Source organism: Puma concolor, chromosome A1 (genome assembly GCF_028749965.1).
Source record: "Puma concolor isolate L17-30 chromosome A1, mPumCon1.1.hap2, whole genome shotgun sequence".
Lineage (NCBI taxonomy): Eukaryota > Metazoa > Chordata > Mammalia > Carnivora > Felidae > Puma > Puma concolor.
The window spans coordinates 67,873,210-67,895,714 of NC_141667.1; the positions used below are offsets into that span (position 1 = coordinate 67,873,210).

Consider the following 22,505-nt stretch of genomic DNA (forward strand, 5'->3'; position numbering starts at 1 on the left):
AAAGGGGATGTAGGATCTGAAGCAGGCTCCTCGCTGACAGCAGCAAGCCTAATGTGGGGCTTGAACTCCTGAAGCATGAGTTCATGACCTGAACCAAAGTTGGACGCTTCAACCGCTCAACCCACTGATACACCCAGGTGCCCCTGACTTTGGGTTTTTAATGCAAAATCTCATGCTAGGCTGATATTTTTCCTTTTTAAGTAAATTTTTCTTTCTATCCAACAGATTCTAAAATTAGTACTTTGAAAAAATACAATAAAATCAGTACTTTCACTTTTGGAGTTCAGGAATTTTCCCAGAACATACTTGTGTGTAAGTGGGTATATCTGTTGTTGTTGTTGTTATTGTTGTTGTTGTTAATCAGTCTGACTGGAATTCAGGAAAGCCTTTCAATCTTTAAATTCAAATTGTTCTTTAGCTCTAAGAGATTTTCTTCCTTTTTTTTTTTTTTTTTTAAATATGGAATGCTTCACGAATTTGCGTGTCATCCTTGTGCAGGGGCCATGCTAATCTTCTCTGTATTGTTCCGATTTTAGTATATGTGCTGCCAAAGCGAGCACGACTTTCTTCCTTTTTTAATTCAGTTGTTGCCTCTCCTCCATTCATTCCTTTTTCTCCTTCTGGTAATCTTATTATTTACATGTTATATCTCCCATACCGGCCCTTCATGTCTTCATTTTTTCACCATTTCTATTGCTTTTTTTCCCCCCACTGTATTTTGAAATCTTTCTTCCATTTCCAGACCACTAATTCAGGTTTCATCATTACCATCTTTTCTTTCATTATTATTATTATTATTATTATTATTATTATTATTTTAGATAGGCTTCACACCCAGCACAGAGCCCAATATGGGTTTGAACTCATCACCCTGAGATCAAGACCTGAGCTGAGATCAAGAGTTAGACGTTTAACTGACCAAACCACCCAGGTCCCCTCTACCATCTTTTCCTTATTTTTCTTTTTTTTTTTTTTTTTAATGGGGTGCCTGGGTGGCTCAGTCGGTTAAATGTCCTACTTCAGCTCAGGTCATGATCTCACGGGTTCGTGAGTTTGAGCCCCGCATTGGGCTCTGTGCCGACAGCTCAGAGCCTGGAGCCTGCTTCAGATTCTGTGTCTCCCCCTCTTTGTGCCCCTCCCGGCTCATGCACTCTCTCACTCTCGCTCTTTCTCTCTCTCAAAAATAAATTATTTAAATTTATCTATTAAACTGTAAAAGAAGAAAATTATGCTTAATGTTTTCAGACATTTTCTTTCACACTATAACTAAATGTTGTTAAAGTCTCTTTTTTGGTTGTGGCTCCGGCTGTCATCTTTCTCCTGCAGCAGTTTGCATTTTGCAAGGGGTCATCTGGTGCATTCGTTATCTACTGCTGAGAAACAAATCACCTCAAAACTTTGTATCTGCAAATAATAACAAGCATGGATCATTTCTGGAGAATTCAAATGGAATGAAAGGGCACCCAAGAAAAGTAAAAGTCTCTTTTATGCCCCAGAGATCCAGTTCCGTCTACCCATCCACCTCTGTGTATATATATATATATATATATATATATATATATATATATACATGTACATACATATATAAAGAGATATTTTTGCCTTTTCATTTTGATAATTTCAGACTTACAGAAAAATTACAAAAATAGTACCAAAAACACATACCCTTCACCTGAATTTCTCAAGTATTAGCATTTTGCCATATTTGGTTTATTATTCCTTCTCTCTCATATATATATAATTTTCTCTCTATATATATATAGTCTCTCTCTCATACACACATACACACACGTATACACACACACATATATATACATATATACTTTTTTTCTGAACAATGTGAGATTGAATTGCAAATATGATGCCCCTTTACCACTAAATACATTAGTGTGTATTTCCTGAAAATAACATTTTCCTTTATAAATATAGTACAATTAGGGATGCCTGGGTGGTTCAGTCAGTTAAGTGTCCCACTTCAGCTCACGTCATGATCTCTCAGCCCAGTCTGTGGGTTTGAGCCCCGCATCTGGCTCTGTGCTGACAACTCAGAGCCTGGAGTCTGCTTTGGATTCTGTGTCTTCCTCTCTGCCTCTCCCCTGCTCAAGCTCTGTCTCTCTCTCTCTCTCTCAAAAATAAATAAACATTAATTTTTTAAAATATAAACACAGTATAATTATAAAAATCAAGAGATTAATATCAATTTAATATTATTACCTAATCTATAGACCTTATTCGAATTTTACTAATTACCCCACTAATGCCTTTTGTAGCAGAAGAAAAAGAATTTTTTTCTGTTCCAGAATCCAATCCAAGATCACACACTGCATTTAGTTGTCATGCCCCTTTAGTCTCCTTTAATTTGAAAGAGTTCCTCAGTCTTTCTTTTTCTATAGATAACATTTTTATAAAATCATAAATAGAATAATTCTCTTTACATTCATGTCCCTTGTGTTTTCTCCTTAATAATCTAATTTTCCATTTCAGTACATACGTAATAATCTCATTCATTTCACTGACTGCACAGTATACTGTATCAGTCAGGATGATCTAGATTATGTCATGATAACAAACAACATCAGAATCCCAAAGTGGCTTAATGCTGCAAACATTTATTTCTTGCATATGACATCCGCTGTCCTCCCTGTGAAGGCTCCGTGCTCCAGCTGCTTCTGTCTCATGACAGAAGCCTCCCAGTGTGTGTCTCTGTAATTACTGCACCAGAAGAGCATGAAGAACCTCACATAGACTCTTAAAATCCTTTTCGAATTTCAGAGAACAAAGCAAAACACATCAGCCTGCCCACCCTCGAAGGGCAGAAATGTATTCCTTCTACACTCACAAGGAAAAGGAATAGGGGCACCAGGGTGGCTCAGCCCATTAAGCGTCTTATTACAACTCCCATATCACAGAGATAGTGACACTCTTGACACTTCAGTGCCTCCAAAATTACTTTCTGACTTTTGGGGAGGAAATTCAATTTTAAGATTTTAATGGGAAGGGCACCTTGGTGTCTCAGTTGGTTAAGCGACCAACTATTGATTTTGGCTCAGGTCATGATCTCACAGTTCATGAGTTCAAGCCCCACATAGGACTCCATGCTGTCAGTGCACAGAGCCTGCTTTGGATTCTCTCTCTCCCTCTCTCTCTCTGCCCCTCCTTCACTCATACATGCTCTCATTCTCTCTCAAAATAAATAAAGAAAATTAAAAAAAATAGGCATGTCTTAAAAAAAAGAAGGAGAAAGAATCAATGAATACTGGCATGAACTGGTTTACGAAAATGAAATTCTAGGTAATTAAGTGAGCTACAGTTACTATATTAACATGAGATAAATTACAAGTACATGTTGTGAAGAGGGAAAATATATATATATATATATATATATATATATATATATATATATATTTATATATACAATTTTTTTAAGGAAGCTCTCTGCCCAACATGGGGCTTGAAGTCACAATCTCAAGATCAAGAGTCACACACTGTACCAACTGAGCCAGCCAGGCACCCCTAACAATGGTATTATTTATGGATACATAGTAGTATGATAAAAATATGAAAAGAGGCGGGGCGCCTGGGTGGCGCAGTCGGTTAAGCGTCCGACTTCAGCCAGGTCACGATCTCGCGGTCCGTGAGTTCGAGCCCCGCGTCAGGCCCTGGGCTGATGGCTCGGAGCCTGGAGCCTGTTTCCGATTCTGTGTCTCCCTCTCTCTCTGCCCCTCCCCCGTTCATGCTCTGTCTCTCTCTGTCCCAAAAATAAATAAAAAACGTTGAAAAAAAAATTAAAAAAAAAATATGAAAAGAGGCAGAGGAATGATACAAACCAACATTTATAGAATGATTGTCCAAGAAAGGGGGAATCAGTATGTATCAGTATCATTGAATGGACATACCATAATTTATTTAAGTAGTCCCTTCTTTATGGACATGTAGATTGCTTCTGGATTTTTTGTTTGTTTGTTTGTTTTCAAAAACCTTTATACATTTATTTTTGCACACTTGTATAAGTATATCCACAGTATACATTCTAAGAAATGGAATTGCAAAAGCAAAGGGAATGTGCATTTAAAGTTTAGGCTGCCATTTTGAGCTTTGTGCAAGATGAGTGAACAGAGGGAGCCAGGCAACAGAGACAGAGACAGAAAAACAAAAGAAAGAGAGGGGAGAGACAGAGAAAGTAGATTTCAAGACTGACTTTCAATTTACAAGCCCTTTGAATCCTGACTGCTCATGTCTATTAAACTTCAGTATGTGTTCAATAAGCTCTTGTTTTTACATTTGCTTTTGGGTTTCTGCTACTTGCCATACGTTGCACCACACTTGGAGGGGACAGAAAGAAGGATGGCATGATCATTCTTCTCATTGAGGTTTTCAACCCAGTATAGAGTCAGAGCATGGAAAGAGCACTCAGTTATCCAACCAAATGTTCCCCACCGGACCAATGTTTTCTAAGCTGAGCTGCTTCTAAATCTAGTGTCAATGGTTGATGGAAGTGAATCTTACTTAGATTTGGAAGAAGAGCACAGCTGAAGTATTGCCTTTAAATTCATATCAGGGTAAGTACTTCTCATTTTTGAGACCCCCACCCCAAGTTCCACTTCATGAAGCATGACCAGTTACTACCAGAGCTCATCCTGATCTTCAACTTTTCTAAATCCTTATAACACAAGACATATAATCAGCCCACCTTTGGTTTTATACTGTTCTCTATTTGTCTAATTGTTGGAATTAGTTTTTAAGTCCTTTGAGTGTGAAAAAATATTTTATATTTATTTTGAATTTCCCAAGAAACTTGCAGATAAAACACTCAATGAAGGTGCAACTTGGATTGCTTCTACCCAAGTTACACAAGCCTGACTTAAGTTGGATGTATTTATAAACCATAAAAAAATGAAGGACAACTCAGCTAAAACCAGCATGTGGTTCCTATCTGCCACATTTCCCAAGGAATTTAGATTATTGCCTTGGTGATATAACTGTAGCAATTCTGAAAATGGACAGCAGACACCTATGTGTACCATTCTAATGACAACAGACCTTTTTCTCAGACTTGTATAAACTTAAGTGAGCCTACCCATACTTTATATGCATATTTATAGACTATAATACTATCAGTAATCACTCTGTAGGTTTATTTATTTTAAAGTATTGCAAGCCTCTTTCCCCCTTTCTTGGACAATCATTCTATAAATGTTGGTGTGTATCATTCCTCTGCCCCTTTTCATATTTTTATCATACTATGATGTATCCATAAATAATACCATTGTTAGGGGTGCCTGGCTGGCTCAGTTGGTACAGCATGTGACTCTTGATCTTGGGACTGTGACTTCAAGCCCCACGTTGGGCAGAGAGCTTACTTAAAAAAATTATATGTATATGTATATACATATATATATACATATATATATATATTCCCACTTAACAACATGTATTTGTAATTTATCTCATGTTAATATAGTAACTGTAGCTCACTTAATTACCTACAATTTCATTTTCATAAACCATTTTCCTGTTGATGCACATTTAAGTTACTTCCAGTTTTTCCTAGTTTCAAAAAAAATACTGTAAGAAATGTTCTTGTACATATTTACTTAATCTACACACATTAGAGTTTCTCTGTGGTATACACCTAACAAGTAGAATTGCTGGATACGCAGATCATCAATTTTGATAATCCCTTCATTTGATAAATAGCTTATTTGATAAATAGCTCTCTAAAATTGTTGTAACATTTCATCTCCCACCAGCAACACATGATAGTGCCATTTCCCCCATATCCTCCCTTGGTTTGTATTATTTTGGTCTGTCACAATGCGCAGACTCCAATAAATCAAGCCCTGCCCTGACAACTGTATGGCTGTTGGGGATCAATACCTTATGATCCACCAGGGGGGAAGCTCTCATTCCTTTGTTCTATATCAATTCAAGCAAGCTTATGAATTTTATTTCTTTTGGCCAGCTTGACCTATTAGTTAAAGGGGTGTTAAGATCTTCCCTCTTGAATCTGTTTGGTTAAACATCCTTCTATGGTTCTGGATTGCTCTATCTTCTGGCAGATTATTCTTTTTCATTAAAGAATTTTACTTGTCACCCCAAATGATGCTTTTAATCTTAAATTTCATTTGTTTGCTATTAATTCCACTAAATACTACTATTCTTCTGCATGGTTTTCTTTTGCATTTTTATTTGATTGTTACATTTTTCCTTTATTTTCATATTTGTGGATGGTTTTAAGTGTGTTTCACATGTATGTATGTATGTATTTAGCAATCTCTACACCCAACGTGGGGCTCAAACTCACAGCCCCAAGATCAAGAGTCATATGTCACATGCTTTACCAGCTGAGCCAGTCAAGAACACTTTAAGTTTGTTTCTTGAACTAGATATAGTTTTGCTGTTTGTTTGCTTGCTTGCTTATTAATCACTTGGGATGATCTTTTAGTAAATGAGTTCTATCCAATGAACTCATACAATGATCTTGGTGTATTTGGAATTATTCTACCATCTAATTTGGGTCTTCTCTTTACTATCCTTTTTCTTTTTTTCTTTTTATTCCTTTTGTCTCTTCTTTGGGACTGGCAAAGTTTTCTATATTCTTTTTCCTCCTTTGTTGTCTTCAAAGTTATACATTGTATTTCTGTTTTTTAACATACACGTTTAGCTCTACATTTTTCCTACAAAGACTTAAGGTATTCAATGCTTTTTCTTTCTCCTACATAAGACACAAAGTTAAGTGTTTTAACAACCTGCTAAGCACTCCCATATTGCTTTTTAACCCTCCAATTATTTTTTTAGTAATCATATTTACCTACTTAAATTATCGATATCTGTGCTCACAATTTTTTCTTGCATTTAATTTCTTCCCTCTAAGTTAGCTATTCTTCCTATTGAAGTATATCTTTGAATAAGTCTATGGTTAGTAATTTCTTATTTTTGTATATTTATTTTGCATATTTTGTCTTTCTAAATGTGTATTTTCATCAAGCATTTATGCTACCTTTCCTATACAGTGTAAGCTAATAAGTTCAGGAGAAGTTTTCCCTTATGAAAGTATTTCACCAGCAAAATAAAAAAGTAAAAATTAGGGGAGCCTGGGTGGCTCAGTCGGCTAAGCGTCCAGCTTCGGCTTGCGTCATGATCTCACAGCTCACAAGTCTGAGCCCCGTTTTGGGCTCTGTGCTGACACCTCGGAGCCTGGAGCCTGCTTTGGATTCTGTGTCTCCCTCTCTCTCTGCCCCTCCCTGCTCACACTCTGTCTCTCTCTCACATATAAATACACATTTAAAAAAAAGTAGTAAATTTAAATTTGAATATCACCATTTTGCACCTTACAATGAATTAATGGATTACTGGCTGCCTGCATCACACAGAAAGATAATCACCTATTGCAGGTCTCCTACATGCCACCTACAAAGAGGTTGGACCCCAAATTATACCTGAATCTGATCAAGTCTATAATCCCATTGCCAGTTTATAGAAAATACAGAAGAGCTGGGTAAATTACATGGGAATGTGATCGGCAAAATCCAGATGTGGAAAACTCTACAAGACAAATAAAACAACCCAGTTTCTTCCAGAATTAAGCTATAAAGGGAAACGGGGGGGGGGGGGGCAGCAGGGGAATTGAGGGGCACTTGGAGTATTGGAAGAAACTTGAAAGATGGATACTTCTTAAAAAACAAGTTAAACTATAGATAGGACTTAGAGATACATCTTGGGTGGACAGACTCTAAAGGAAAGAATAAAATGATGACCATAAGAGTGAAGATATGCTTACTTTTAGGTGAAAGGGAAAGGGTTGGGACTGGGACAGGGTAAATGAAGACCTCTGGGGCAGCTGGAGACCAACCCACTTGGGATATAGCACAGAACAAGACCAAGTCCCCAGCCCTTGGGGAGTTTGCATCATATTGGGAGAGATAAACAATAAACGCATACTACAATGACAGTTAGTGATAAGTGCTACAAAATACATATGGTTGATCCTGAACCTTTAAATAAGTTACAATTGAGTTTTACTCCTAACATACAATATATAGAAAATGTATAGAAAATTTGATAAAGTCAACAAGTAACACATTTTTTTCAAAATGTGGCCAATTAAGAGAATAAAATAAAGAGAAAATGAAGGAAATGAGAGAATAAGAAAAGGAATCACAAAAAGCAAGGCCAAAGATGATACACAGGAAGATAGATATCCACAAAGGCATAAAGGAACATGCATATCCCAGGGCCAGAATTTTATGGAGTAAAGCCCTTTATTACTGCTACAAATCCATGACTCTGTGTAGAGATAAGGGTATATTCTCTTGGGGGTTCCCTTTCAGGTGACAATAAGTCAAGATCTGGAGACCCCAGGTTTACCCTAAAGTTTGGTTCCTATTTGGACCCTGGGCTGAAGTGACTGTTTATGACATTTCTGAAAACAGATTTTGTAAGGAAAATAAAGGTGAAAAAAGAGTATCTGTCACACAAGAGTATCTACCATGGGAGAGCATCTGTCACAAAAGAGTATCTGCTGCAGAAGAGTATCTGTGACAGAAGACTATCTGCTGCAGAGGTGCCTGAGCAAACCCCCCAGGTCTGATACTACATGCCAGGCAGGCCCTCTTCCCTGCAACCAGGAAGGGTCACAAAACAGACACCAGAGAATGCAGAAGGCGTTCTCTTTTTGTTCACCTTGGAAGGTTCATTTATAGCTCACTTCTCTGGATGCAAAAAGGAAATCAATCTCACCACCTTTAACAGTAACAAAAATGGCAACAAAATGACTGTGGTTTTTAATTTCTTTCCCTTGTGGCAGCTTCAGTTTGTCCTCTTATTACTGGATTTATTAGAAATAACTATCCACGTCAATAAAACCACAAAAAGTTATAAGCCTCATCTTGTCTAGAGAGAATCCTAAATGCAGCCACAATTCACTTTAAATATATATAGAGTTTATGTATATTACATTGTATAGTTTTATATTATATAATAATTGAATAATATTATAGCTATATTTTCACTTAGAAGGAGAATATTAACATTAATTCACAGACTAAGAGGACAAAAGCTCATCAGAGCAATAATCCACCAGTGAGCAGTATGCCCTCAGCCAAATGCTGTCTCATAAGTTTTCCAGTAATACTGATTTTTTTTTCTTGTAACAAAACCAGATTTTATCCTGGTTATAAAAGTAATATTAAAAAGGAATACAATGAAGTAATGGGCCAATAAACATGTAAAATATGCTTTTAGAAAAAAAAAGTAATACAAACTCCTTATTTTAAAAAGTTAAACAGTGGAGGGACACCTGGATGGCTCAGTCAGTTGAGTGTTGGACTCTTGATTTCAGCTCAGGTCATGATCCCTGGGGGTCGTGGGATCAAGCCCTGAGTCAGGTTCTGTGCTGAGTGTGGAGCCTGCTTGAGATTCTCTCTCTCTTTTTTTTTTCTCTCCCTCTGCCCCTCTCCCCTTCTCATACTCTTTCTCTAAACAAACAAACAAACAAACAAACAAACAAAAAACAACAACTTAAACAGTGGAAAAAGTCTGAAAGTCACCTGTACTCCCTCAACAAGAAATCTACATGCCCAGACTTTTCTCTTTGCCTATACATATGCATGCACACACAACCACTCACACACACACACACACACACACACACACACACACTTTACGAAGTCAGGATCACTCTAAACATGTTGTTTTGTAACTTTATTTTTTTACTTAATATATCATAGATATTTATGATATGTCATAGAATGAAAAAGGAAGTTACTGAGTAATACATATATTCAAGTATGACTCATATTTTGTTTAAGAATTCTACATGTTTATATCTAAATATAAATATAAATCTAGATAGACTTATATATGATTTTATTTGCACAGGAAATGATCTGGCAGGGTACAAACCAAATTTTTAACAGCAGGAAATGGGATGGAAGGGAGTAAATTGAAGAAACATTAAATTTTATTTTATATATATCCGCATAATCTCTTCCAAAAATGCATGTACTACTTCAGAAATTAATAAAAGTACACATCACAAGCAGCTTTTCATATTAATTACAATTATTTATGTCACTGTTTTTAATTGTTCTACACTATTCTGTTGTATGATAATACTATATCATGTAACCAACTATCTACTTAGGGGCTTTTAGGCTGTTTCCCATCTTCTGGTATTAAAGCAATGTTGATATCCTTGTGTAGGTTTTCTGTAGTGTCTCATAAACCCTGAATGGTATCTATTTTAATGTTTTTTAACCCACCAGCCAAAAATAGTATCACATTGTTTTAATCAGTAGTTTTTGATTACAAATGGGATTGATGTTTCCCATGCTTGTTGTTTTTCTTTTCTTTTCTTTTTTGTTAAAATTTTATTTTTAAGTCATTTTCACACCGAACATAGGACTCAAACTCACAAACCTGAGGTCAAGAGTTGCACACTCCAGGGGCTCCTGGGTGGCTCAGTCAGTTAAGCCTCCTGACTTTGGCTCAGGTAAGGGTCTTGCAGTTTGTGAGTTCGGGCCCCGCGTCAGCTCTGTGCTGACAGCTTGGAGCCTGGAGCGTGTTTCAGAATCTGTGTCTCCATCTCTCTCTTCCTCTCCCCCCATCACGCTGTCTCTCTCTCTCTCTCTCTCTCAAAAACAAACATTAACAAAAAAAAGTTGCATGCTCCACCACATGAGCCAGTTAGGCACCCTTTGTTTTTCTTATTTTGTGAATTAGCCTCTTCATTATTTTGTCCACTTTTCTCGAAATTTTCCTGTTTTTCTTAGATAACTGCTTATATATCAATTTATTAACCTTGTCTGTGATACACATATGAAATACTTTTCCAGAATTGCTTTTTGCCTTTTAGAGTTTTGTTTGTCTTGGTTTTTTTTTTTTTGCCATTTTTCCTTGCTTTTTTTCACATGTTAGTTTCATATATATATTCATATATATATAAGTATGTATATAAATAATATATATATAATATAAAATATAAATTTATATATTTATTTTATATATATTATTTATATAAAAATGTATATATTTATATATATTATTTATACATATACATATATATAAAATATATATACATATATATATATGTGATCCTTGCACCAGGAGCCATGGTTTCAATTGATGTAGTTATATACCTGGTTAGGCAATCTCTCCTCATACCTTCTTTTTTTTGAAAAAAAAATTTTTTTTTAACGTTTATTTTTGAGAAAGAGAGAGACAGAGCATGAACAGGGGAGGGTCAGAGAGAGAGGGAGACACAGAATCCGAAACAGGCTCCAGGCTCCGAGCTGTCAGCATGGAGCCCGATGCGGGGCTCAAACACACAGACTGTAAGATCATGACCTGAGCCGAAGTCGGAGGCTCAACTGACTGAGCCACCCGGGCGCCCCATACCTTCTTTTTTTTAATGTTACTGGTTATTTTTGCTTGTTATTCTTAGTTGCGAAATTTAGAATTCTTTTGTCAAAACATAAATGTTGGGATTGTGTTAAACTTATGGATACATATGGGGGAGAACTAACTTATTCATAATATTGAATATGTCCCCAATCTTTTATGTTCCTCAGTCAAGTTATATAGTTTCCTTCTAATATGTCCATCACGTATCTTACCAAATTCATGCTTATCTATTTTATGTTGTGTGTTATTTTTTTTTTAATTTTTTTTTTCAACGTTTATTTATTTTTGGGACAGAGAGAGACAGAGCATGAACGGGCGAGGGGCAGAGAGAGAGGGAGACACAGAATCAGAAACAGGCTCCAGGCTCTGAGCCATCAGCCCAGAGCCTGACGCGGGGCTCGAACTCCCGGACCGCGAGATCGTGACCTGGCTGAAGTCGGACGCTTAACCGACTGCGCCACCCAGGCGCCCCTGTTGTGTGTTATTAATGCCAATAGGAAGTTTTAGTTTTGCTTAACAGTATCACTGATATTTTATACCAGTCAACGCACATTTGTTGAACGAATAAGTGCATAGTAGAATAAACTTTTAAAAGCCATGGTAACTTGATAGACAAGGGAGAAATGTGCCTTAATATCTGAAATATTTGAGTTGAATTATACTAACACAAAATAAGTAGTCAACTTGATTTGCTAGGGCTGTTATCTAAAAGTGAACTAAGCATTAAGTCCTCAAAGTCAGGCCTGGCCTTGTCCACGCATGGTGGACCTTGGGAAGTTACATATGCTTGGGGAAAAAAGTCTTAGCTATTGCTTCATTAATGCCTAGAGTTCTACCATAATTTCACTACTTCAGATTAAGGGATTCTTTTCTCTGAAAATGCAAACAGCTCTGAGAAAGATAGTAGAACACTATGTACTAAGCCATTACAGTCTTTTATACCTTTGTATGAATTAACTATCAGTTTCTTCCCAACTTGTAGCTAATTAAGAAGAGTATTTGATGAGAGGAGAGAATCAAAAGAGCAAAGAACAAGGAGTAGTAGGATCCTGGACACATGGGGCATGTAAAGATAAAAAAAAAAAAAATCAGGAGAAGGAAGCTAAACTTTTTAAACTTTTTTGGGCAGGAAGTGCATCTTGTTCATCCTTAAGCATCATGCTTAGCGCATGACAGACACTATGTAGATATGTGTAAAATGGATGAGTCAGCAGGTAAACAGCTCTGCTCACCTCACAGTTTTGCCTATGAGTTCTTCTGCCCAGAGCTGCAGTCTCGGGGCTATTTTGGGGTGACCACTGCTCTGCTATTCTAACTTCCTTTCTTTAGAATTACTCATATGGGACACGATGCCAGAATCTGATTACTAACAGATGTTAGTCCACTGCTGTAACAAACAACTGCTAACTGTTAACACATTTTCCATTGAGGTAAAACAGTAAGATGTCTATTTATACAGTATAAGTGTCTCCCTATAGAATGAAGAAAGATTGTTATCATCAGATGTTTGGTCAGGTCAATGAGTAGTTCTCCTCACTCCTCATGGGTCGATCATTTCAAAACCAACCCCACTGGGGAAGTATGGCGAGACTGGGAGACAAGGGATAAACAATGGATCTTTTCCCACTGTTTAGTTTTTTTCCACTGTTGGTGTTTATGAACTTATTATATAATGTAGCAAAACGATGACTCAACCATAGAGTCACCACTCCCCCAACTCCTGTTGGATCTGAGGAAAAGGGAGGAAAGCTAGTGGAGTAAGAGAGCATTTGCTGCTAGCAGAGAAAAGGGTGTCAGTGAAAAGAGAACAAGTGGTGACCTGTGATAACCAAATTGAGACTTTTTTAAATGTTTATTTATTTATTTTGAGACACACACACACACACAGAGGACGAGCACGCGAGCAGAAGGAGGGGCAGAGAGAGGGAAAAAGAGAATCCCAAGCAGGCTCCATGCTCAGGGTGGGGCTTGATCTCATGACCTTGAGATCATGACCTGAGCTGAATTCAAGAGTTGGATGCTTAATCAACTGAGCCACCCAGGTGCTCCAAATTAAAACTTACTAAATTGATAATAATTTTCTCTTTGGTGATGAAAAAAACATATTGTCTCAAGACGCTAAAGTTTATTTCACATTCTCAATGAGGGACACCAAATGTTGCTATGGTTATTATCTCCTGTGAGATCCATAAAGCTTGTGCCTTATCTATCTTGGTTCCAGGGGCACCTTCAGTGCCCAGAAGGTAGTGGGGATTCAGTAAATAACTGTTGAATGGATAAATATTTAATACTGGTGATTCATTATCCTTCTGAAAATGAGTAGAAAACCTTTAACAAATTAGATCTAAATAATTGGGATCACACTTCAAGGGTAGAGGACTGTATTCTGGGATCTATTTTATGCCCAATAAAAACAGCACTGACCATTCCTTGGTCTCAAACTAAGTCACTCTGAAAAATCTACCCATGTCCAATTGTTCTCTGTTGAAAGGTTAAGACCTGGGGCTGTCTACGCCAAGTAATTATTCATACAATTTTTACTGGCAAAATCATAGGATAGGTGCTTAACTCTCCACTTTCTGTTGTCGGTGTAGATGTGATCTAAGGCAAATGAAAAGAAATCATGCTATATAAACTGATGCAAATATTCAGTCTAAGCTGATATTTTTCCTTTATTCTCCTGTAAATTAATACAAATTAGAGAAAGTGACTTGAAGTCACTACAAAAAGTAATTTTTATTTATTTATTTATTTTTATTTTTTAGAGAGAGAGAGAGCACAAGCAGGGGAGATGGACAGAGCTTAACTGACTGAGCCACCCAGGCTCCACCCAAATAATTTGTTTTTAAAAGATTACTCTGGGGGCGCCTGAATGGCTCAGTCAGTTAAGTGTTTGACTCTTGATCTCAGCTCAGGTCTTGATCTCAGGGTCATGAGTTCAAGCCCTGCAATGGGCTCCATGCTGGACATGAAGCCTACTTAAAAAAAAAAAAAAAAAGATTACTCTGAAATTGAGTCGATGTTATTTTCTGCCAATTAAGATAACTGCCTATCCTCAACTTAATTTTACATTCAAGTCTTTTGTGGCCTATTTAAGACATTTGCATCTACTCCAAATCATGGCATTGTTTAACATTAAATAGAAGTTGTGAACCTGATATGAAGCAATCTTTTTTTAAACTTTCTTTTGATTTTTTTAAAATTTATTTTTGAGACAGAAAGCACGAGCTGGGAAGGGGCAGAGAGAGAAGGAGACAGGAACTGAAGCAGGCTCTGCACTGACAGCAGAGAGATGTGGGGCTCAAACTCAGGAGCCGTGAGTTCATGACCTGAGCCAAAGTCAGGCACTTAGCCAATTGAGCTACCCAGGTGCCCTAATAAAGTTCACCTCTTTCTTTCTTTCTTTCTTTCTTTCTTTCTTTCTTTCTTTCTTTCTTTCTTTCTTTCCTTCTTTCCTTCCTTCCTTCCTTCCTTCCTTCCTTCCTTCCTTCCTTCTTTCTTTTATTTTTAAATATTTATTTGTTTTATTTTTATTTATTTTGAGAGAGAAACAGAGCATGAGTAGGGGAGGGGCAGAGACAGGAGACACAGAATCTGAAGCAGGCTCCAGGCTCTGAGCTGTCCCTACAGAACTGGACATGGGACATGGGGCTCGAACTCACAAGCTGTGAGATCTTGACCTGAACTGAAATCAGAGGCTCAGCCACTCAACCAACTGAGCCACCTACGTGCCCCCTCAAGCAATTTAAGTATAAAGGTCTTCCTGCATGTTAAAGACATAATTTCTAAGGAATCACACTCCCCCCCCCCCGCCCCGCCAGAGAATCCAGAAATGGAAATGCCTCTTTTAAACCATTTCATATGCCACCGTGTGGAGCAATAAACACACCAAATATATACATAATATAGATTTTGGTATTGTGTTAAACATAAATTCAGTTACTATTTACAAAATCAGAAGTTACAGTTCTAATGATTTATGTTTCCAAGTTCAAACTGCATAAGAATGATCATTAAAAGTATCAACACTTCCAAAAAAAGAAAAGTATCAACAGTTTCAGAAAATTTGATTAAGCTGGTTATGATTATAGACACAACAGTTGGTGCTATTTGGAGATAGTATACATCATGATTTCTTAAACTAGTAAATTCTCACTTTGAGCAGTTTTTGTTATGGTGGCCAACAGATAAAGAGTCGTTGGCCAAAGGTGTGAAAAAAAATCAAGCCTGTCCTCCTCAGCCATATTCCAAATCCCCCAATACTGCCCTGTTATTAATCTACATCAGCATTGATTTTAGACTGAGCATTCTGGATGATAAGCAAAAGCCTACACGGTGAAGTCATTCTCACCTATCTGCACTGCCATGCTCATAATAAAGCAAAAGTTATTTATGGATTCAAGGAAGAGGCACACACTTGAGTCAATCATTGTGGTCATAGCATGATCAATGTCCAAGAGCTGGAGGATCTTGAGCCAAAACTCATCCCTAAACAGCTGAAAGAGAGATATTAAGGAGAGGCAGGAAGCATTTGGAGACTACTAAGTGATGAAGGGCTGCATGAATCAGCTTGCTGCATGTCAGAGAACAGCTGGACTTGACCTGACACGCGTGGTTAGGTCAGTTCCTGGCTGCCATCTGTGCAGGCCTGGAGGGTCCATTTCCCTTGGCTGCTGATTAGCCAACGGGTCTTAGACAAAACTAGGAAATTAGCACTTTTGTTTTAATACTTTGTGTCTTAGGAAAGCCTGCTCCTTTAAGTCTCAAGCACTTGGTGCTTCCACCTCATTAAAATATGCTCTCAGGCCCCTCACGCACACAAATTGTTTAAGACAAAGTAGATGCTCAGTATAAAGTTTCGTTTGCCTCCTCTTTTGCCACAGTCAAATTACTGAGGAAAATGTGCTTTGTGTTCCTTCTAGAGTGTTTTTGTTTTCACAGATAACCAAATCCCGGAATCAATGGAATGAGACAAGAGAGAAGAATTTTAGGCATCAACTCTTGTGACTGTTTGCTTCATCTGTATATGAGTCTTCCGGATTAGCTAACACCTCAGCATACTCCATGAGGCTAGACTCTCTTCAGAGTGCTTTACATGTAGTATGTTATTTTCCAACAACCCTATGAGGCAATACATTAGCCCATTTGGGCTGTTATGACAAAAATAGACTAGGTGACTTAAACAGCATTTGTTTCTCACAGTTCTGGAGGCTGGGAAATCCAAGGTCAAAGTACTAGTAGATTCCACGCCTGGTGAGAGCTCACTTTATGGTTTATAGACACCCATCTTCTCTCTGTGTCTTCACAGGGTGGGAGGGGTGAGGGAGTTATCTGAGTTCTCTTCTATAAGGGCACTAATGCCATCATGAAGGCTCCACCCTCATGACCTGGTAACCCCCTAAAGGCCCCACATCCAAATATGATCACATTTGGGGTTAGGTTCAACATAGGAATTTTGGGAGTATACAACCATTCACCCTATAGCAGGTGGATACTGACATTAACTTCATTTTATAGGCTGAGGAAAGTGGGACTTTTGGAGGTTGAGAACTTTCCTAAAATCACACAGCAAGTAAGAAATGGAGCCAGGGCATCTGCTCTAGGGGCCGGTGCCTTAAGCCTGTGCCATGTCCTGGGTGGGCTCTCAATGTGAGGGAAAGGACTACACGGGTCAATTAACCTCAACATGTTTACTTTTTTCATGACCTTGAGGCTAGTTATGGATCCCCCACCTCAGGCTGGTATAGTAGCCAAAGTAATGACCTCCCAAAGATGTCCATACCCTAGTTTCCAGAATTTGAAGTATGTCCCATTAGATGGCAAAAGGAACTTTGCAGATGGGATTAAGGTTGTGGACCTTAAAATTGGGAGATCATTTTGGATTATCTGGGTGGACTCATTCTAATCACGTGAGACCTTGAAAATGGAAGTGGAAGACAGATGGGACAGAGAGGTGAGACCAAAGAAAAAGGAAGAGAAATTTTAAGTCTGAGAGGGATTCAACCCACTGCTGCTGGCTTTGAAGATGAAGAAGGAAATGGGGACCTCAGTCCTGCAACCACAGAATTCAGATTCTGCCAACAACCCCAAATGAGAAGAAGAAGAAGAAGAAGAAGAAGAAGAAGAAGAAGAAGAAGAGAGAAGAAGAAGAAGAAGAAGAAGAAGAAGAAGAAGAAGAAGAGAGAAGAGAAGAAGAAGAAGAAGAAGAAGAAGAAGAACAACAACAACAACAACAACAACAACAACAAAAAGCCTGATCTTCCCCTGAGCCTTGAAAAAGGAATGTAACCCTGCTGATGATAACTTGACTGAACCCAGTGAGACTGGTGTCAGATGTCGTAGAGAGAACTATAATACATTTTTGCTGTTTTAAGCCACCAAGTTTGTAGTAATTTATTGCAGCCGCAATAGGTAATTAATAACTGGTTAGTTCCTTTATTCAATTAACTGAATTCCCCTAATGCCTAGTCATGAAGGGAAGTACACACAGTTGTCTGACTCTGGTCCTTCTCTTATGCGGAAAGAAAAGCAAAAATGCATACCACCCTGTAGGCCATGTGGCAAATCTGGATTGAACCATATCTCAGGGTCAGTGGACACAGTACTACCCCAGTATGTAGTCTAAAGGCCATGGTTTGTCCAGAACTGGATTGACTGGTCTTGAACCTCGAGAAACAATCCCTCAGTGACTTATTATCTATTTGTCTCCTGTGCAGGTGCCACCAGAGAAATGAAGGTGTGAATTAGAGGGCACTGTTATATCTGGTGAAAAGCTCCAGATTTATGTGCAATAGCAGTGACCTATGGAATTTTATTTCAGAAGAAAAATACTTTGCTGAGGGGCTCCTGGGTGGCTCAGTCAGTTGAGTGTCTGGCTTTGGCTCAGGACATGGTCTCATGGCTTGTGAGTTCGGTCCCCACATTGTGCTCTGTGCTGACGGCTCGGAGCCTGGAGCCTGCTTCAGATTCTATGTCTCCCTCTCTCACGCTCTCTCTCTCTCTCTCTCTCAAAAATAAACATTAAAAAAGTGTAAAAAAAATAATTTGCTGAATAAAAGGATATCCTCAGGTTGGTTGATTCCCAATTGTGAGCAGCAATTTTCTAAAATTCTACTTTCTGTTTGATCAGTGGAGACATATAATAAAATGCTTTGTCCATATTTTTAGTAGAAGAGGTTTAAGAATAAGACAAATGAGAAAAATAAAACATAACTCGAATGTATTCAGTGAAGCACCACAATGTTTGTATTTTATTTCTTTGAATACTATTTCTTAAGTTACATTCAGCCTATGCATTTTCCTCCTGTCTGTGTCTCAGGGTTTGTTAACTTTGTCTTTTCCCCTCCTTATTTCTGTGACATCACTGGCCATCAGCTTCCTCTGGCAGAGGGAGAGGTATGTGCCAACAGAGCTGTGTCTGCAGGGGCTGAAGGTCTCCTTACTGGGAAGGCTGGCTGCCTCATTGGTGCCAGGCTCCAATAAGAGCCAGGGTCCCCTCCAAAGGTGTCGGGATGGGGATTCCCCGGGGAGATTATGCACATCTTCTTCCTAACGTATATGATGGAACAAAAATGTGTTAATGACTTCAAGTAGTTAAGAAATTTTCTTAACCTGAAGAAACAGCTTATGGAGAGAACAAAGGGGCCTGATCATAGATCATAGATCTATGGCAGAGTTTTCTTCTGTAGCCTATGAGGGATATAGTAATAACATTTGCATCATCCCAAGTTGGTTTGACTTCCTTCTTAGCAATTGCCAAAGTCAGCCTGCTTCGGGCCAGCCTTTCCCATGGCCTTCCAGATAGAGACCTGGTCTGTCTGGTTCCCAGGTCTGGCAGCATCTGGCACATAGGCTATGCTCCATAAATATGAGTGAGTGAATAGTCTGAGACCTAAGGCCAAGTTCTCACCTTCTGCACCTCTTTCTCATCTATGAAAGAGTCTAGGCTTTTTGTAGAGATGACTGGGTGACCTAAGGGTCCCACAGTCCCCAAACTGACTGTAATTTCCTAAAGGTAAGAATTAGGTAATATTCTTCTACCTCAATTTTAACATCTAGCTGCATTCTTTTTCTTTCTTAAATTACTTAACACTTATTTTGCATTAGGCATCCTTCCAAAAACTTTGCAAATGATAGTTTATTTTATCATCATGACAACCCTGTGAAGTTGGTACTATTGTTATCCCTATTTTACAGATGAACCAACAGAGAGCTTATGTAACTTGTCCAAAGTCACAAAGCTAAATGGTGGGGCTGGGATGTCACCCATCCAAGCTGGATTCAGAGACAGTGTTCCACATGCTATGCTTTACTGTGCTGCTTTGTCTTACTACTATTAGGTTGAATGATGGAGAAAGGAAAACATTTGGAACTTAAGTTAGGACAAAAGTGAGAAAGAAGTAATATTTATACAAAAAAAATCCAAATGAATAGTATGTTTCCAGGTACTTCATGCATAGTTGATATAGTATAAATGTTGACACTGTATGACACATACTGATAAAAATCTAGGCTGATTTGGGGGCCTGGGTGGCTCAATTGGTTGAGTGTCCAACTCTCGATCTTGGCTCAGGTCATGATCTTGTGGTTTGTGGAATCGAGCCCTCAGTCAGGTTCTGTGCTTTCAGCACAGAGCATGCTTGGGATTCTCTCTCTCTCTGTCTCTCTCTCTCTCTGCTCCTCCCCACACTCCCTCCCTTTCTCTTGCCCTCCCTCTCTTTCTCTCAACATAAATAAACTTAAAAAAAAAAAAAACTAGGCTGATTTGAATACATAACTTAAAAGGATTTTGCTCCTTGGCTAAAGAACCTTAACGATATCAAATTGTGAATCATTTGAAGTACTCAAAAACATGACCCCAACTTCCACTTAAGTAATAATTACTGCAATCATTTAGTAGGAAATTATACAAACTTGCAACTGGCTATAAAGTTCCAAACTCGGTGCTTCTTGTAGGCAGTTATAATAGTTTGCTAGGGCTGCTATAACAAAGTACCACACAATGATTGGCTTAAATAGCATAAATTTATTGTCTCACAGTTCTCGATGCCAGAAGTTAAAGATCAAGATGTCTCTAAGGTTGCTTTCCTCTGAGGGCTGTGAGGGAAGGATCTGCTTTAGGCCTCTTTCCTTGGCATATAGACAGAGGGCTTCTCCCTGTGTGTCTCACATCTCTCCCTCTGTCTGTGTCTGTCTCTGTGTCCAAATTCTCCCTTTTTACGAGGACACTAGTCATATTTGATTAGAGCCCATCATAATCACCTCATTTTAACTTGATTGCCTTTGTAAACACCCTTTCTCCAAATAAGATCATATTCTGAGGTACGGAAGGTTATGATTCCAACATATCTTTTTTGGGGAGGATGCAATTCAACCCATATTGGAAGTATAATATAGGGGGAAGAGTCTGGGTCTGAATTCTAGCTCTGACATTCATGAGACTTTGCTATACCTCATTTTCTTCCCTTAAATGAAGGTAAAACAGATAGTATCTGCCTCATGCTGTCATGAGGACTAAAGAATTAGTACATGTAGCACTTAGACTATTGGGTAGTACAATGCATGTTAGATATCCATTCATTCAAAATATTGTTTCTGAACACCTATAAAGTGCCAGGCATTATTCCAGGTGTTTGAGATAAAGAAGTAAACAAAATAGGCAAAAACATCTACGTTGGTGGAGCCCATAATGTAATGGGAAAAGAAAAATCATTTATTTATTTATTTATTTATTTGAGAGAGAGAGAGAGAGAGAGAGAGAGAGAGAGAGAGAGAGAGAGATTGAGAGAGCTTGCCCAAGCGGGGAAGAGGGGCAGAGGGAGACAGAAAAAGAATCTTAAGCAGGCTCCACATTTGGTGCAGAGTGTGACAGTGGGCTTGATCCCATGACCCTGGGATCACAATCTGAGCCAAAATCAACAGTTATACACTCAACAACTAAGCCACCCAGGTGTCCAAGAAAAACAGTTTAAAAAGTAGAACATACAAAGAACACAGGCCAATATCTCTAAAGCAAAAGTCCTCAACATAAACTGAATCCAAACAATACATTAAAAATAATTATTCACCATGATCAAGTGGGATTTGTTCCCTGGATGTGAGTATAGTTCAATATTAGCTAATCAATCACCATGATACATCACATCAATAAGAAAAAATACAAAAACCATATTATCATTTTAATAGATGCAGAAAATTCTGTCAAATTCAGAAATTTGACAAAGTACAACATCTATTCTTGATAAAAACTCTCAACTATATAAGTTTAGAGGAAACATAACTCAACATAATAAATGCCACATATTAAAAACCCACAGCAAACTCGGTGATGAAAAACTGAGAGCTTCTTCCCTAGTATCAGGAACAAGACAAGGATGTCCACTCTGATCACTTTTATTCAACATAGTCCTGGAAGTCCTAGCCACAGCAGTCAGACAAGAAAATGGGATAAAAGGCATCCATATTGTTAAGGAAGAAGTATAACTTTTACTGTTTCAGATGACATGAGAACATATATACAAAGCCCTTAAGACTCCACCAAAAAACTACTAGAACTGATAAATGAGTTCAGTAATGTCACGGGATACAAAATCAATGCATAGAGATTCATTACATTTCTTTTTTGAAATTCATTACATTTCTATATGCTAACATTGAAGCAGCAGAAAGTAAAATTAAGAAAACTATTCCATTTACAATTGTACCAAAAACAATACTATAACTAAGAATAAACTTAACCAAGGAGGTCAAAGAACTATACTCTGAAAACTATAAAACACTAATGAAAGAAATTGAAGATGGCACAAGCAGAAAGACATTCCATGCTCATGGGTTGGAAGAACAAATATAGTTAAAATGTCCACACTACCCAAAGCAATCTACAGATTTAATGCAATCCCTATCAAAATACCAACAGCATTTTTCACAGAACTAGAACAAAGAATCCTAAAATTTGTATGGAACCACAAAAGACCCTGAATAGCCAAAGCAATCTTGGAAAAGTGGCATCATAATTCCAGATTTCAAGTTATACCACAAAACTGCAGTAATTAAAACAACGTGATACTGGCACAAAAATAGACACATAGATCAACAGAACAGAA

General features: G+C 38.0%; 1 non-coding gene across 1 annotated transcript; it reads right to left on the minus strand.

The window, feature by feature from the left end:
• Nucleotides 1-453: 453 nt before the first annotated feature.
• LOC112861762 (U6 spliceosomal RNA) lies at nt 454-560 on the minus strand. The gene has a single exon (XR_003223664.2). It is a non-coding gene; the product is annotated as a U6 spliceosomal RNA (small nuclear RNA).
• Between the last annotated feature and the right edge of the window lie 21,945 nt (nt 561-22,505).